This window comes from Phascolarctos cinereus, unplaced genomic scaffold (assembly GCF_003287225.1).
Source record: "Phascolarctos cinereus isolate Bilbo 61053 unplaced genomic scaffold, phaCin_HiC Scaffold_4;HRSCAF=312, whole genome shotgun sequence".
NCBI classification, from domain to species: Eukaryota; Metazoa; Chordata; class Mammalia; order Diprotodontia; family Phascolarctidae; genus Phascolarctos; species Phascolarctos cinereus.
In genome coordinates, this window is record NW_027555847.1 from 606,293,074 (window position 1) to 606,309,219 (window position 16,146).

Genomic DNA, 16,146 nt, shown 5'->3' on the forward strand with positions numbered 1-16,146 from the left:
CTGGCAGAAGAAGAAAGGAGTACAAGACTTGGAATCAGAAGACCAGAATTCAAGTTTTGGCAAACTACTTTGTTAATCTGAGCCTTAGCTTACTCATCTAGAAAATGGGGATACTAATACTACCTACACTACCAATCTATGCCACGTAGTTGTGGAAAAATGCCTTAGAATAAATTTCTCATAGAAATGGGTATTGTCATTATTACTGCCTATGCTATCTACCACACAAGTTTGCAGTCAGGATAGCATTTTGTAAGCTATAAAAGCACTATTTATTTACATGTGAGCTATAATTAAAATAACAATTATTATTGTGATCTACTGTTCTTTTCACACACAGTCAGCTTTCTTGGTTAGTATGAATACTTTTTAATTTTTTTCTCAATTACATGTAAAAATAATTTTAGCATTCATTTCCTTAAAATTTTGAGTTCCAAATGACCTTCCTTCCCTTTTCCCTTCCTTCAGAAGGTAAGCATTTTGATATAGATTATTAACATACAGTTACGCAAACCATTTCTATATTAGTCGTGTTGCAAAAACACAAACACACACATACACACAGAAAAAAAGAAAGAAAAAAAAAGTGTGCTTTTATGTGCAACCAGACTCCATGAATTCTTTCTCTGGAGGTAGATAGCATTTTTCATCATGGATACTTTGGAATTGTCTTGGATCATTGTATTGATGAAAATGTTCTATTCTTCATCTGCACAACCATCATCTTCTTTGGGATCAGGTTGCAAAGGACAAGATTTTCTTTTAGGTTTTCCTAGACCACTACTTCCTGCCTTTCCTTCATCAGGAATTTGATTCTCTTTGTCTGAGTGTTTAGATGACATCCTGATAAATTCTCCAATTCCTGTTTGCCACGTTGGTGTTGGCCATATACATACTGAGTTCCCACCTGCATACTTACTTTCAACTTTCCGAAACAGAGCCAAAGGAAAGGAGTTGGCAAAGCTGGAGTGACCCAGAGACTTTCGGGGCACTCAAGCCACACCACTGTGCGGTAGGACCCTGGCATGCAGTCAGCCTTAGCACGCACCATGACCAAAGTGAGAGTGGACAATGAAACAACAGGGACAGAGGTAAGGTCAGTGGACAGAGGTCCGATTGTTCCTAGAGTCATGCAGTTGGAGAGCTAGAACCTTCATAACTCTTGTGGGAATTAGAGACATCTCTCAGGGTTAAAATTTAACAGAGATGACCCCTAGGGAGTGGTGTCAGATTCAACCATCTTCCTTTCCCGTTATTCCCTTGGCATACCCATGGGTTTTGTAGTAAAAAAGGAGGAGATTTTTCAGACAATAAATGTTTTGTGTATTCTTTGGGGGTGAGCAGGGTCCTGGAGCTACCTCATAGCAGTTTATGAGAGTCAATTGTTAAATTTTCGGTGTGATTATTTATGACTTGGTAATAGACAAATGCTACAAATCAGATCTTGACTTGTTTGGTTGATTTTTTAGATTTAAGATAGTACGGAGGGACTTCTGGGAGGCAAGATAGCAGACTAAGAAGTAATTCACTGTCACTAAACAATATTCACCTCAGAACAACAACAAAAATCACACTCCAGACCAAATCCTGGAACAATGGAGCCAGAGAAAAGATGGGGTATAGCAGTCTTTAACCTGGGAAACAGGAGGATCAGCAAAAAAAGGTCAATCTCAGGTAAAGGGGGGAGAAAATTCCAGCAAAGGAAGCATCCTAGCAAGCCACAGCAAATCTTACCCCAGCAAAATAACAAGAGATCCTGAGTCCCAAGGAGGGGAAGTAGGCAAACACCACCTTCAGGATCCCCCTTGTGCCTTAGCATAGGCAAGAAAACCAGTGGATTCTAGCTTGGAGAACCATCACACACTTCAGCACAACTCTGGGCAGGCAGGCATCTTCCAGCAACTGTACCTCCAGAGGCATCCACGCAGACCCAGACAAGCAAGTGTCCTCCAGGGGCCAGACCTTCACATGCTTCAGTAGAGCCCCAGGGAAATGCAATATCAAAAATGAAAAGGATGAATTCACCACGAATAAAGAGAAAATTAAAACAGTAATTAGGAGTATTTGGCCAACTATATGCCAACAAATATGACAATCTAAGTGAAATGGATGAATATTTACAAAAATATAAATTGCACTGATTAACAAAAGAGGAAATAAAATACTTAAAGAACTTCATTTCAGAAGAAAGAAATTAAACAAGCCATCAATGAACCCCCAAGAAAAAAATGCCAGGGACAGATGGATTTGCAAGTAAGCTTCTACCAAACATTTAAAGAAAAACTAATTCCAATACTACATAAACCATTTAGAAAAGTATGTGGAGTCCTGCCAAATTATTTTTATAACTTATATATGGTTCTGATTCCTTAACCAGGAAGAGTCAAAACAGAGAAAGAAAAGAATAGATGAATTTTGCTAACTGATATTGTTGCAAAAATTTTAAATAAAGTACTCACGATTTGTCATAAGGATAATACATTTACTCCAAGAATGCAGGGCTGATTTAATATTAGGAAAACTATCAGCATAATTGACCATACCAGTAGCAAATCTAACAGAAGTCATATGATTATCTGATTAAATCCAGAAAACCTTTTAACAAAATACAGCACCCATTTCTATTCAAAACTAGAGAAAACATAGGAATAAATGGAATTTTCCTTAAAATTATAAGTAGTATCTATCTAAAATCACCAGCAAGAAATATATGTAATGGGGAAAAGTTAGAAGCTTTTCCAATAAGATCAGAGGTGAAACAAAGATATCCATTATCACCAATGTTATTCAATATTGTACTAGAAATGTTAACTTTAGCAATAAGAAAAGAAAAATAAATTGAAGGAATTAGAATACGCAATGATAAAACAAAGTTATAATTCTTTGTAGATGATATGATGGTAAACTTAGAGACTCCTAGAGAATCAACTAAAAAAAAAATACTTGAAACAATTATCATCTTTAGGAACATTACAGAATATAAAATAAACCCACATAAAGTATTGACATTTCTATGTATTACTAGCAAAGTCAAGCAGCAAGAGACAGAAAGATAAATTCCATTTAGAGTAACTGTAGACAATATAAAATATTTGGGAGTCTACCTGCCAAGACAAATCCAGGAAATATATGAACACAATTATAAAATGCTTTTCACACATCACACAGATCTAAATAATGTAAAAATATCAATTGCTCACAGGTAGGCCATGCTAATATAATTAACATAATAATTATACTTAAATTTATTCAGTTATTCAGTACCATACAAATCAAAGTGCCAAAAAATATTTTATAGGACCAGAAAAAGTAACAACAAATTAATCTGGAAAAACAAAAAATCAAGAATATGAAAGGAAGTAGTGAAAAATTGTAAAGGAAGGTGGCCTCACCATACCAGATCTAAAACTATGTTATGAAGTGGAAATCATCACACCTATTTGCCCTGGTTGAAAAATAGAGTGGTATGTAAGTGGAATAGATTAGGTACACAAGATATAGTAGTCAAAGACTACAGTAATCTGCTCTTTGAGAAACCCAAAGACTCCAGCTTCTGGGATAAGAATTCACTATTTGACCAAAACTGCTAGGACCACTGGAAAATAGTATTTCAGGAACTGTCACAGAAGCTTGCATCTACGAAAGTGTTTATTTTCCAGTGAGTATGAGAGAAAAAACTATACATTGACCAGGAGTAGCAAGTTCAGAACAAGCTCTGTTTATGGATCTGAGGGCTAGGGTTTTCATACCCCATTTGTGGGAACAGATTCCAGAGTGCAAAAGGCAGAAGTATCAACAATAATTTTTCTCATGGGAACAGTAACTGGGGGGAGTCCCCTCTGAATCATCTCCTCACTTTCCGGTCAAGGCCCTTCTGCTCTCAAGGGAAAGGCAGCACAGGGGAGGAGTCAGAGAGCCTACTTTCTGAGTTAGGTGGCTGTCAGACAAAGGACAGGCAACAAGTAAAACTGGGCCTGGCCTAAATTCTGAAACCCATCAGTGCAAGCCCTCTTCAATCTCCCCCCTTTTACTGTTTAACTGGATAAGATGATGAGATGTAAAAATCTCACCTAAAATATGGTGAGTATACTTTAAAAAGCAGGGAAGGAAGAAACACAAAATCAATACAAAACATAGCCAAGGTAAAAAATGCAATAACAAACTTAATACATTCTTAAAAGGATTATGTTGATCAATCCAATTTAAGAATTTGTTTGCAATATCTCAAGGATCAATACCATCAATATAAGAATCAGCAATTTCATGTTGTATTTTAGATAGTTGGTTAATTTTTCTATGTAATATTTTCAGAGTGCCATGTACCTTGGAGCTTCTTTAATATTGGTTCAATGGTTACATTAGCATGAGTGAAATTTGCATACACATATGGAGTTAGACAAGTAAAAGAATAGTGATAATCACATTTCAAATTGATGCATATTGTTAATTGTTCTGTCTTCCTAAAGCCATCACTGATTGCTCTGAAACATCCAATTCTTGTTGCATCATAGTATCTATTTAAATTTGATGTTGTAAAATTTCAGACCAATTGTTAGCATGCTGAGCAGTTCAAAATTGGCTGTAATATCATGAAGAATATTAGTATTGAGGGTAACATTAGAATTGTGCCATACCCTCAGTAGGTAGGCATGTCTCTTGTCTCATAAGATATTAGGATCTGAAACATCATAGGGTAGCAGGGTAATGTAAATATATGAATATCTATAATGGCATTGCAATAGCAACCTTGTTTTCAAGGTTTCTAACTCATCTCCTAAATACAATACTGATTACTCTAACAAACTGACTTTATACAATATAGCAATACCTTCTTGTGCATTAAGTACTAAACATATTTTTTGCTAAGTCATATGCAAATTATGCAGTTTAAATTTCAGATCGTAGCACAATTGATGAGATAGTAGTAGATACAATAAAAGAAGTAACAATGATTAAACCAGTAATAAGGAGACCAATAAATTGTTTTGATTGACTTAAGGAGTAAGAGCACATTTACCAGAGTTCTGGAACTATTCATGTGGAATATTAATAGGGCAAATAACAAATTACAATCGTTTTACCAAAAGTACAATATATTCATTATGATTAATACATTGTTTGAGAGTAAAATTGATACAAGTATTATTTCAATTCAAAAATACTATTAGATTGAATAAAATTTACATATTCAATAGATAAACTGGTATTAACAATATGATGTAACAAGGAACAGACATGATTCAATATTGTTGCTAAATTGTGAAAAACCTGTAGGTGTCCTAGATGCTAGAGATCTGATGGTAATCATAACGTTGACTTTGTCCTGGAGATAGGGATCTTCTTCTCTTCTGAATATACAAGTGTTATTAGTATATAGATGGTCCCAATTTGTCCATGTTTATGATAGGTTGCAACCAGGATGGAAAAGGAAAAATAAGTCCAGTGCTGAGCACTCTGCACATTGCACACTTGAGCAGAAAGCAAAGCTACTAATTACTAAAAATAAAAGTTCAGGAGTCTTCCATTGCTCGATGAGAATGAGCTTTCACTTGACCCCACGTGGGAAGGTGACTTGTCACTGTAGATTGGCTCCTTGCGTGCTTTCCCTGAATTCTCATACTCTGTATTCAAGCTGTGAGTTGTTATACATGCTCTGCATTTTTCTCCGGTAGCCAGGCAGGTTTATCAAAGTTTTCTGAAAAAATATAAGCACACCCTCATCCCCTTCTTAGTAATGGATCTGGTAATGGATCCGGGCCTCTGGATGTTTTTAGGCTAGAGTATACCCATCTTTCTTAAAATTTAAAAAAAAATAATAGCCAATTGTCAAAAATAGATAGCCAATTGTCAATGAGGGGTAATAGCTCAAATTCCCCCTTTTTTGTTTAAAAAGAACAGTTTTAATTATTTTTAATTATATAGAATGCCTGTGATCACATAAATGTTATAAAAAGCATAAAAGGAAAAAAAATCTTTTGCTAGTGTAAGCTCCTCAGGAGCAGTATGTCTTTTAATTTGTTTAAGTACACTCATAACTGTGAAGGCTTGTAAACTATAATTGGTCATATATTTAATTGTTCCACTTGTTTGAAAAGTGGCAAAAATGAAAGAAGAAAAAATATCAATTATAATCTGAATATAAGAAAACTTTTCAAAAGAAGGCACATAAGTTACATCTAATTGTTAAATATGTTTGGGGAAAAAGCCTCTCAATACATTTGAAACACGTTGTTAAATTAAAAAAATATTATTTATTATACTATGTTTGGAATAATGTAGGAGATTAAAAAATAGTCACAAAATGTTTTCTTCTCAAAAGTTAAAGTGATTGTATTGGCAGAATATAGTTAATAAAAGGCTCAATAAAAACTTAATAAAAAGTTAAGTGCTAGCAATTAATAACTTGTTGTATGGTAGGGGTTAACAGTGTTGGGTAGAATTGTCATTAAGAATCAATAATGGCATTACTTTCAGTATTGGTTGTATGTGGGTAACATACATAAGGTAATAACGTGAATGATGTGAGGTTTGAAGTTGGCAAAAAGGAGTATGTAACGGTTTATTAGTAATATATTTTAACAATTTTTTGAAATACCCATGAATAATTAGTAAAAAAGGTTAATATTTTGAGAGATAGTAACTGAATGTCAATATCAATACAATCAGAAAAAAAATAAAACAGCAATTTGACAATCCTTTAAAGAGGAAGCAAGAGTTTCTATTTTTTATTATAAGGTTGATGAATAACTGCAAACACATTTTCTGTAAATTAAAAATTGTAGAGGACACGAGTAGTAAAAATAGCTGATTATTTAAAGAGATACAGGTGATGTGAGGTTCAGGAATTCTTCTGTTCTACTAATTAAAGCTCCTGTTTTACTTCAGGAGTTAATGTCTTAAGGGAATTTAGATTAGGATCTTCTTTAACTGTAAAAAAGAAATTACACAAGTGTTCTGTAGTAATTCGGAGTGCTGGTCAAAGCCAATTAATATCCCCTAAAAGTTACTGAAAATCATTAAGTGTTTTCTTAAAGAATTAAGGCATAAGTGTGCTTTTTGTGGGTTCACCATTGTTTCGGTGACAATATGACCTATGAAGGAGAATAGAGATTTTTCTTAACTTTTCCTGGGGCTATAAAAAACTTACATTCCTGTAAAGCTAGTTAAAGTTGAGGTAGTAAATGTGTGAGTTCACTTTAAATGGGACAATTATGAAATGCATCATTATATAATGTATTATTTTTGGCCTTATGTAATGGAATAGTAAAAAAAAAAGTAATATTTTAAATCAATAACTATCAAAGGGTAGGAAGTCACAAAGCATAGTCAATTTTCCTGATTTCTTTTTAATAATAAAAACAGGTGAATTTTAAGGAACCCAAACAAGTTTATTAGATTTCTTTTGTACCTTTTCAGGAGTAATTATAAACCTAGGAGACTGAAAGGCTTGTTAAAACCTAGACATCAATAAGTAGAGGTTGGTAGTAGTAGGATAACTACGAAGTTTATCATCCATGTAATGAATCATTTTTGTCTGGGAATATTTTTGCCTAACAGGTAAAATAGTTTTATAAACAATATTTTAGCCTTTGGTGGGAAATATTCTTTCTTAAAGGAATATAATAAGAAAACTTTAAATACTGATTTAATGGAGGCAACTATACTTAAATTTAAATTCAAAACCAAATTAATTATAGTCCTAAGAGTCTTTTACCTCTAACAGCAAGTTTCACTGATCACGGCTTAAAGCCACATACAGTCAGTTTTTATTCTCATGGAGTAGTAATAAGTAATAGAGATTTACTAGGACTCATATATATATATATATATATATATATATATATATATATAAATTTCACTTAACATCCTTTCTCAAATTTAAACTTGTCTTGGTAAAAAAGCCAATTATTAGAAATCATTTATATAAAGTTGCAACTTCTCAGTAAGCTAAATTAATTGTTTAGGAACTTTATACCATAAATAAGTTCTTTCCTCAGGGCAGATGACCTTGGCAAACAGCTTGTAGGAGCTTTTGGCAAGCTTACAAAGTAAAGGGAATTGCCTTGTGCCCCTCCTTTTCACTCATAAGTAATTAAGAATTCTAGGTTTTAACCCTAAAAAAGTAACTTCAAATAACTTAGTTAACAATTTGGTAATTTTCATAACTGACAGTTAAATTGTTTTAGCTCTAAGCTGTTCTTTAATCATAGGTAAAGATGGAAATAAGTGCTTTTCTAATTGACAGTTATAGTACATTATAAAACAAGATTAACCAGACTTAATAAAATAATTCTGACTTTACACAGTTCTCCTCACTATCTTTTAATTCACATTTTAATAACATCCAAATTATTAAAAATTGTTTCAAATAACACATAAAAGTTTACCAAATTGTAACAATTCTAAATTTTTAAAACTTGAAACAAACATAATAGTAACTTGAATGAATTAACTTATCTTTTGGTTATGTTCCAATACATAAAAACTTTGCTTTTTAATCTGAGGAGGAAAATTCATCCTTCTTCCTTTTTATTTCTCATTCTTTCTTCCCCACCCCAACTTGGCTGCGATTGGGATGCAAGAGAAAGGAAGAGAATATTTTTCAACAACTTATCTTTAATAATCTTTCAATCCTATACCAAAGCTTTGGGCAGAGCTTTAGAATGCAAAAAAGAAAAAGAATTTTTTTCCTAACAATTCTCCAAAAGTTTCTAAATCTTTTGCTCTCAAATCATCTGTTCCTGCATGCTTACATTTTCTTGCCTTTTACCAATCATATAACCTAAATAATGAAGTATTTTTTTCTCCCATTCTCTCCCCCATTCACCCGCTCCTGGGAGTGCAACTGGTATTAGGGAGGGGGGGAAGGAGAGAAAGTCACTAGCAGCATTTTAGAATCCAGTTGTAGCCCTTGCTGCCTAGCAGTAAAGGATCAAACAACTTGCAGACATTAATCACAGATCATCATTCACCCAGACACATACCAACATAGAACAAAATGACAGTGAGAGTCCAAAGGCTCAGAGGAGCCTGTCAGAAATCCCCTACACAAATCAAATAATATCCCTTTTTATTTTATTTTATCTTTTCTTTTCATGATATTCTAGATGTTATGGAAACCAGACAAAATCTTTCTTCAGGTTTTGATGTTTATAAGAGGCAAAGCAATCTGTAGTTCTATAGTGACCTCTCATTCTGCCGCTTGAGCCTTTTTTACAGCTCAGGGCATGGAGAGTGTGTAGGGGGTGTTGAAACTTCAGCTACTTTATTACTTACTTCATTTTAAATTTCTGTTTTGGTTAATGTTTCTGCAACTTTTTTTCTCTTTTGTGGTGGAACAAGAAGCTTCTTCCTTAATTACTTTTGTGGCTAAAGACACTTCTTCTGGTTTTTGGAGACATATTTTAAGTATATTCCAAATTGCCAAAGTGGACACAAGAAAAGCACCAAGTCCATATTTTTGAAAATAGTAATCACTTAATTGTTTACCTACTATTTCCCATTTTTCTATATTTATAGTCCCTTCCTTGAGAAGCCAAGGATAGCATTGATCTACTGTATCTAAAAATTCAATCAGCTGTCCAAAAGTGATTAATAATCCCCCTGTCTATTACTAATGATTTTAATACTTGTAAATAATATTCTTTGCCTCTTTGCTCTATTGAGAAAGTTTGCCCCATCTTGACTGCTTATATTTTCTTATATTCTCAACTGCTTATGTTTTCTTAAATTCTCAACTCAGCCTGTGTAACTTCACTTTCACTGTAAACCAAGTCTAGCAAAGTACATTGATTCGAAGTGAAAATAAAACACGTGCACTGATCTATTTTTCTAATTCCACTAACCTGGTGAATAAAACTACTTAGTAAGACATTATTGCCCTTACCTTATTTGCCATCTTTTTTCAAAGGGCAGAAATTGCCTGCTTTCCGAAGAGGCGTTTCCCGTCTTGTTTCAGATGGGTGGAGCACTCCTCTCTTCGTTATGGGTGTTGGCCAGATAGCCCACCGTGTTCAAGGGCTACCCACCAGGGTAAACCAACTCTTTCAGGTTCCCAATTGCCACTCTGTCGCAGATGCCTGTGTCCAGTGGGTATGATAGAAAAAAAGTGTGCTTGGGCCAGGATGTAGTAAGTTCAGAACAAGATCTGTCTATTGATCTGAGGGCTAGGGTTTTTATACCCCATTCATGGAAACAGAACCCAGAGTGGAAAAGGCAGAAATATCAACAATATTTTTTCTCATGGGAATGATAACTGGGGGGAGTCCCCCTGAACCATCTCCTTGCTTCCTGGTTATCTTTCAAGGCCCTTCTGTTCTCAAGGGAAAGGCAGTGCAGGGGAGGGGTTAGAGAGCCTACTTTCTACTTTAGGTGGCTATAGGATAAAGGACAGGCAACAAGTTAAACCTGACCTGGCCTAAATCCTCAAACCCATCAGTGCAAGCCCTGTACAAGGAACTAGGCATAGATCAACATCTTCACCATATACCAAGATAACATAAAAATGGGTACATGGTTTAGACATAAAGGGTCATATCATAGGGAAATCAGGAGAGCAAGAATTATTCTACCTGTCAGACCTATGGAGAAGGGAAGATTTATGACCAACCAAGAGATAAAGAACATTATGAAATGCAAAATGGATAATTTTTCACAAACAAAGCCAACACAACCAAGATTAGAAGGAAATTAATAAGCTGAAAAACAATTTTTACTGGCAATGTTTCTGATAAAGGCCTCATTTCTAAAATATATAGAGAACTAAATCAAATTTGTGAGACTATAAGTCATTCCCCAATTGATAAATGGTAGAAGGATATGAACAGGCAGTTTTCAGATGAAGAAATTAAAACTGTCTATATTCATATGAAAAAAAAATACTCCACATCAGTTCTGATTAGAGAAGTGCAAATTAAAACAACTCTGAGGTACCACCTCATGCCTATCACATTGGCTAATATGACAGAAAAGGAAAATGATAAATGTTGGAGAAGATGTGGGAAAAATAGAAAACTCATGCTTTGTTGGTTGAGTTGTGAACCTATCCAAACTGAAGAGTAATTTGGAACTATGTCCAAAGGACCTATAAAACTGTGCATACTCTTTAATCCAGCAATACTACTTCTAGGTCTACGTCCCCAAGAGATCACAAAAAAGGGGAAAAGGACCCCACATACACAAAATACATTTGTAGCAACTCTTTGTGGAGGTAAAGAATTGGAATTTGAGGGGATGTTCATCAACCTGGGAATGGCTAAAAAAAGTTGTGATATATGAATGCAATTAAATACTATTATAAGAAATGATGAGCAGGTAAATTTCAGGGAAACAAAACTTGGAAAAACTTACATGAACTGATACTGAATGAAGTGAGAAGAATCAATATCACATTGTACACACTACCAGCAACACTGTACTCTGATCAACTTTGATAGACTTAACTTTTCTAAGAAATACAATGATTTTAGACAATTTTCAAAGACTTGTGATGGAAAATGCTATCAATATCCAAAGAAAGAATTATGGAATCTGAATGCAGATTAAAGCATACTATTTTCCCTTTTTCTTTTTTTACTTTTTCTTTGTCATGATTTTCCCCTTTTGTTCTGGTTTGTCTTTCACAACATGACTGAAGTGGAAATAAGGTTAATATTATTATATATGTATAATCTATATCACATTGCTTTCCATCTTGGGGAGGGGAGAGGGAAGGTGGAAGGGAGAAAAAAATGGTACTTAAAATCTTAAAAAAGTGAATTTTAAAAAACATCTTTACATGTAATTGGAAAAATTAAAATACTATTAAGTGGGAAAATATTAAAATTCAAAAAGTCAATGTAATTGTGTTCAATTGTGTAAAATGCAAACATCTCAAGCATCGAAAGTGCTAAAATTTGTGGAAGACAGAACCTACAGAATTTGTTCAAGTTTGCTTTCTAGCTTTAAGTTACAGTTTCTTTACTTGACTTGGTGGGAGTACCAGTGGTGATAGAAAAACAAATCCAATGGATCAAAATTGCAATGCCCACCTATAAGTCTTCAGGCAGCTGTTCTTACAGTTATTTGATTTTACTTTGGATTTTTCTCAGAGGAAAGTGATTATACATATTTGCAGACTGTACTATGAAGAAGGTTTACTCAAACTAGTATGGTCTTATAATTCTGACAATCACTGTTATTACTATTTTTTTCATAAGGAATGCACTCTATCTTCAACATTCCCTATGTTTCTTTTTTCTATGTAAAATATTTTGTCAGCATACTGAACATTGCGTCTTTCACTTCCATGTATAAAAAATACATATTATATTTGTTGGTCAGTTAAAAAATAATTGAATAATATGCATTTACCTATAGCATTTAAATAAATACATATTATTTCCTATAATACATACTTTGAAAATGTGTTTGCAAGTTTCTACTAGAATAAGGAAAAATAAATATTCTAATATGATATGTATTCATGTATAAATATACATAGGTATACTTGCATACATATACATATTCATATTCCAGTGCTTCTTACTGCTTTGTCTAAATTCATTTAAATATTTAATATTTCTCAACCAAATGACTAATGTCATGGAATGATGGGAAATAAAATTTAAATTATCAGTACCAAAACATTACAGAATAATCTTTATGGATATACTTATTTTCTGTCATGCAGAAATATCTTTTTTAAGTCCTGAAAAGATTAAGAAACGAAAATTTGAAGTCACATTTGCTCAGTGAGATGATCAGTTTTGAAGTTTTACATATTTTTCTTTAGATTTTTGTGGTTATTGTCTAAAGTATTCTTCTTGCTCTCTTCATTCACTATGCATAATTCCAAAAAAGTTTGCCCAGGCCTATGTCAGTTCTTCATATTTATAATTACTTATGACTGAATAATACTCAATCGCGTTCATGTGTCTCAATTCATTCACTCATAATGAATACAGATTCTTACTACAATGACAACAATCACAACAACTTAACAACAATTTAAATTCTATTATAAATATTTTTGACCATTCATTGTTTTTTCTGTTTCTTTGACCTGTTTGGTGTCATATGCCTAACAGTGTTATAACTGGATCAAAGGCACATTCAGTTTAGTGAATTTTGACAGCATTATCTCAAGTTATTTTGCAAAATAATTGTTTCTATTCACAGCCCCACCAGTGCATTAGTGTAGCTTTGCTGCAAAAAAGTTCTCAAAAAAATGTTGTTTTCATTTTTTTTTGCTGTGTTTGCAAAGCTAAAGAGTATGATGTGAAACTTCACAGTGGTTTGGTTTTATATTTATCTTCTTATAAATTATTTAAATCACTCATAATTATAGAGAGCTTGCATTTTTATATATGAAAACTTGCTCTTCATATGGTTTGATCACTAATATTTTGAGAATGATTGCTCAAAGAATGAGACATATTTGAATCAATCCTCTATTTCTATGATATCACATCTTTATTATGTGTATTTATTCCAACTATTGTCTATCAAATAAATGCTTCTCTTCTCATTTTAACTATGTTGATTTTTCAATGCTAGCACTTTTTTGATTTTCCAAAATCAAAACAGTGATTTTATTTTTAATAACAACTTTCACCTCTTGTTAACAATGCTTCTTATCAGAATTCTGAAAGCTTCTTCCTTATTTCATCTATTTTTCAAATGTTGTATACTTTTTTATTTAAGTCATGCTTTCATTTGGAGCATATGGTGACAAATGATGTAAGATATTATTCTAAAGTTAATTTGCTCCAAAATGCTTATCAATTTCCTCATCAGATTTATATTTATGTATAGGAGAAAGAAAGGCATAAATGGGGGAAAAAAGGATGGAGAAAAAGACACAGATAGTAATCACAACCGTGAATGTGAAGGGGATGAACTCACCCATAAAACAGAAGTGGATAGCAGAATGGATTAAAAACCATAATCCTACAATATGTTGTTTACAGGAAACACATTTGAAAAAGAGGGACAAGTACAGGGTAAAGGTAAAAGGCTGGAGCAGAATATATTATGCTTCAGCTGAAGTAAAAAAAGAAAAGAAAAGAAAAGAAAAGCAGGGGTACCAATCCTGATCTCAGACAAAGCAAAAGTAAAAATAGATCTTATCAAAAGAGATAAGGAAGGAAACTACATCCTGCTAAAAGGCACAATAGACAATGAAGTAATACCATTACTAGACGTATATTCACCAAATGGTATAGCATCCAAATTCTTAAAGGAGTTCAGGGAATTACAGGAAGAAATAGACAATAAAACTATACTAGTGGGGGACCTCAACCTCCTCCTCTCTGAACTAGATAAATCTAACCACAAAACAAACTAGAAAGAAGTTAAGGAGGTGAATAGAACGTTAGAAAATTAGGTATGATAGACCTCTGGAGAAAACTGAACAGGGATAGAAAGGAATATAGGAATATACTTTTTTCTTGATGGTACATGGTACGTACACAAAAATTGACCATGTAGTAGGGCATTAAAACCTCACAATCTAATGCAGAAAGGCAGAAATATTTAATGCATCCTTTTCAGATTATGATGCAATAAAAATTATATGTAATAAAGGACCATGGAAATATAGACTAAAAAATAATTGGAAACTAAATAATCTAATCCTAAAACATGATTGGATCTAACAACAAATCATAGAAACAATAAATAATTTCATTCAAGAGAATGACAATAATGAGACAACATACCAAAATGTATGGGATGCAGTGTAAGAAGTTCTTAGGGGAAGTTTCATATTTCTCAATGCTTACATAAATAAAAACATCAAAAGAGGAGATCAATGAATTGGGCATAGAACTAAAAAACCTAGAAAAAGAACAAATTAAAAATCCTCAATTAAACACTAAATTAGAAAAATGAAAACCAAGGGAAAAACTAATAAAATTGAAATTAAGAAAACTATTGCACTAATAAATAAAACTAAGAGTTGATTTTATGAAAAAAAAATAAAATAGATAAACCTATCTTTAATTTAATTAAAAAAAAGAAAGAAGAAAACCAAAATAGTAGTATCAAGAATGCAAAGGTTGAAGCTACCACCAAGGTAGAAGAAATTAAAGCAATAATTAGGAATTATTTTACCCAAATATACACCAAAAAATGTGCAATCTTACTGAAATGGATACATATTTACAAAAATATAAATTGCCCAGATTAACAGGAGAGGAAGTAAGATACTAAAATAACCCCATCTCAGAAAAAGAAATTAAACAAGCCATTGATGAACTCCCTAGAAAAAAATCTCCAGGCCCACAATGATTTACATGTGAATTCTATGAAACATTTAAAGAACAACTAATTCCAGTACTATATAGATTATTTGGGAAAATAGGTGAAGGAGTCTTACCAAATTCTTTTTATGATACAGATATTGTCCTGATACCTAAACGAGGAAGAGTCAAAACAGAGAAAGAAAATTATAGAACAATTTCTCTAATGAACATAGATGCAAAAATTTTAAAGGAAATATTAGCAAATAGATTACATCAACTTATCACAAGAATTATACACTATGACCAGGTAGAATTTATACCAGGAATGCACATCTGGTTCAATATTAGGAAAATTATCAGCGTAATTGAGCACATCAATGCCAAAACCAACAGAAAGCATATGATCATCTCAATAGATGCAGAAAAAGCTTTTGACAAAATACGTCCATTCCTATTAAAAACATTAGAAAGCATAGGTATAAATGGAATCTTCCTTAAAATAATAAATAGCATCTATCAAAAATCTTCAGCAAGCATAATATATAATGTGGACATAATAGAAGCATTTCCAATAAGATCAGGGATGAAACAAGGATGTCCATTACCACCACTGTTATTCAATATTGTGCTGGAAACTTTAGCTTTAGCAATAAGAGAAGAAAAAGAAATTGAAGGTATTAGAATAGGCTAAGAAGAAACAAAGCTATCACTCTTTGCAGATGACATGATGATATACCTAGAGAATCGTAGAGAATCAAGTGAAAAAGTACTTGAAATAATAAACAACCTTAGCAAATTTGCAGGCTATAAAATAAACCCACATAAATCATCAGCATTTCTATATATTACCAACAAAGTCCAACAGCAAGAGATAGAAAGAGAAATTCCATTTAAACTTGCTGTAGACATTATAAAATATTTA

General features: G+C 32.8%; 1 pseudogene; it reads right to left on the reverse strand.

Moving 5' to 3' along the window:
• Nucleotides 1-698: 698 nt before the first annotated feature.
• LOC110195644 (PCNA-associated factor pseudogene) lies at nt 699-1,051 on the reverse strand (annotated as a pseudogene).
• Between the last annotated feature and the right edge of the window lie 15,095 nt (nt 1,052-16,146).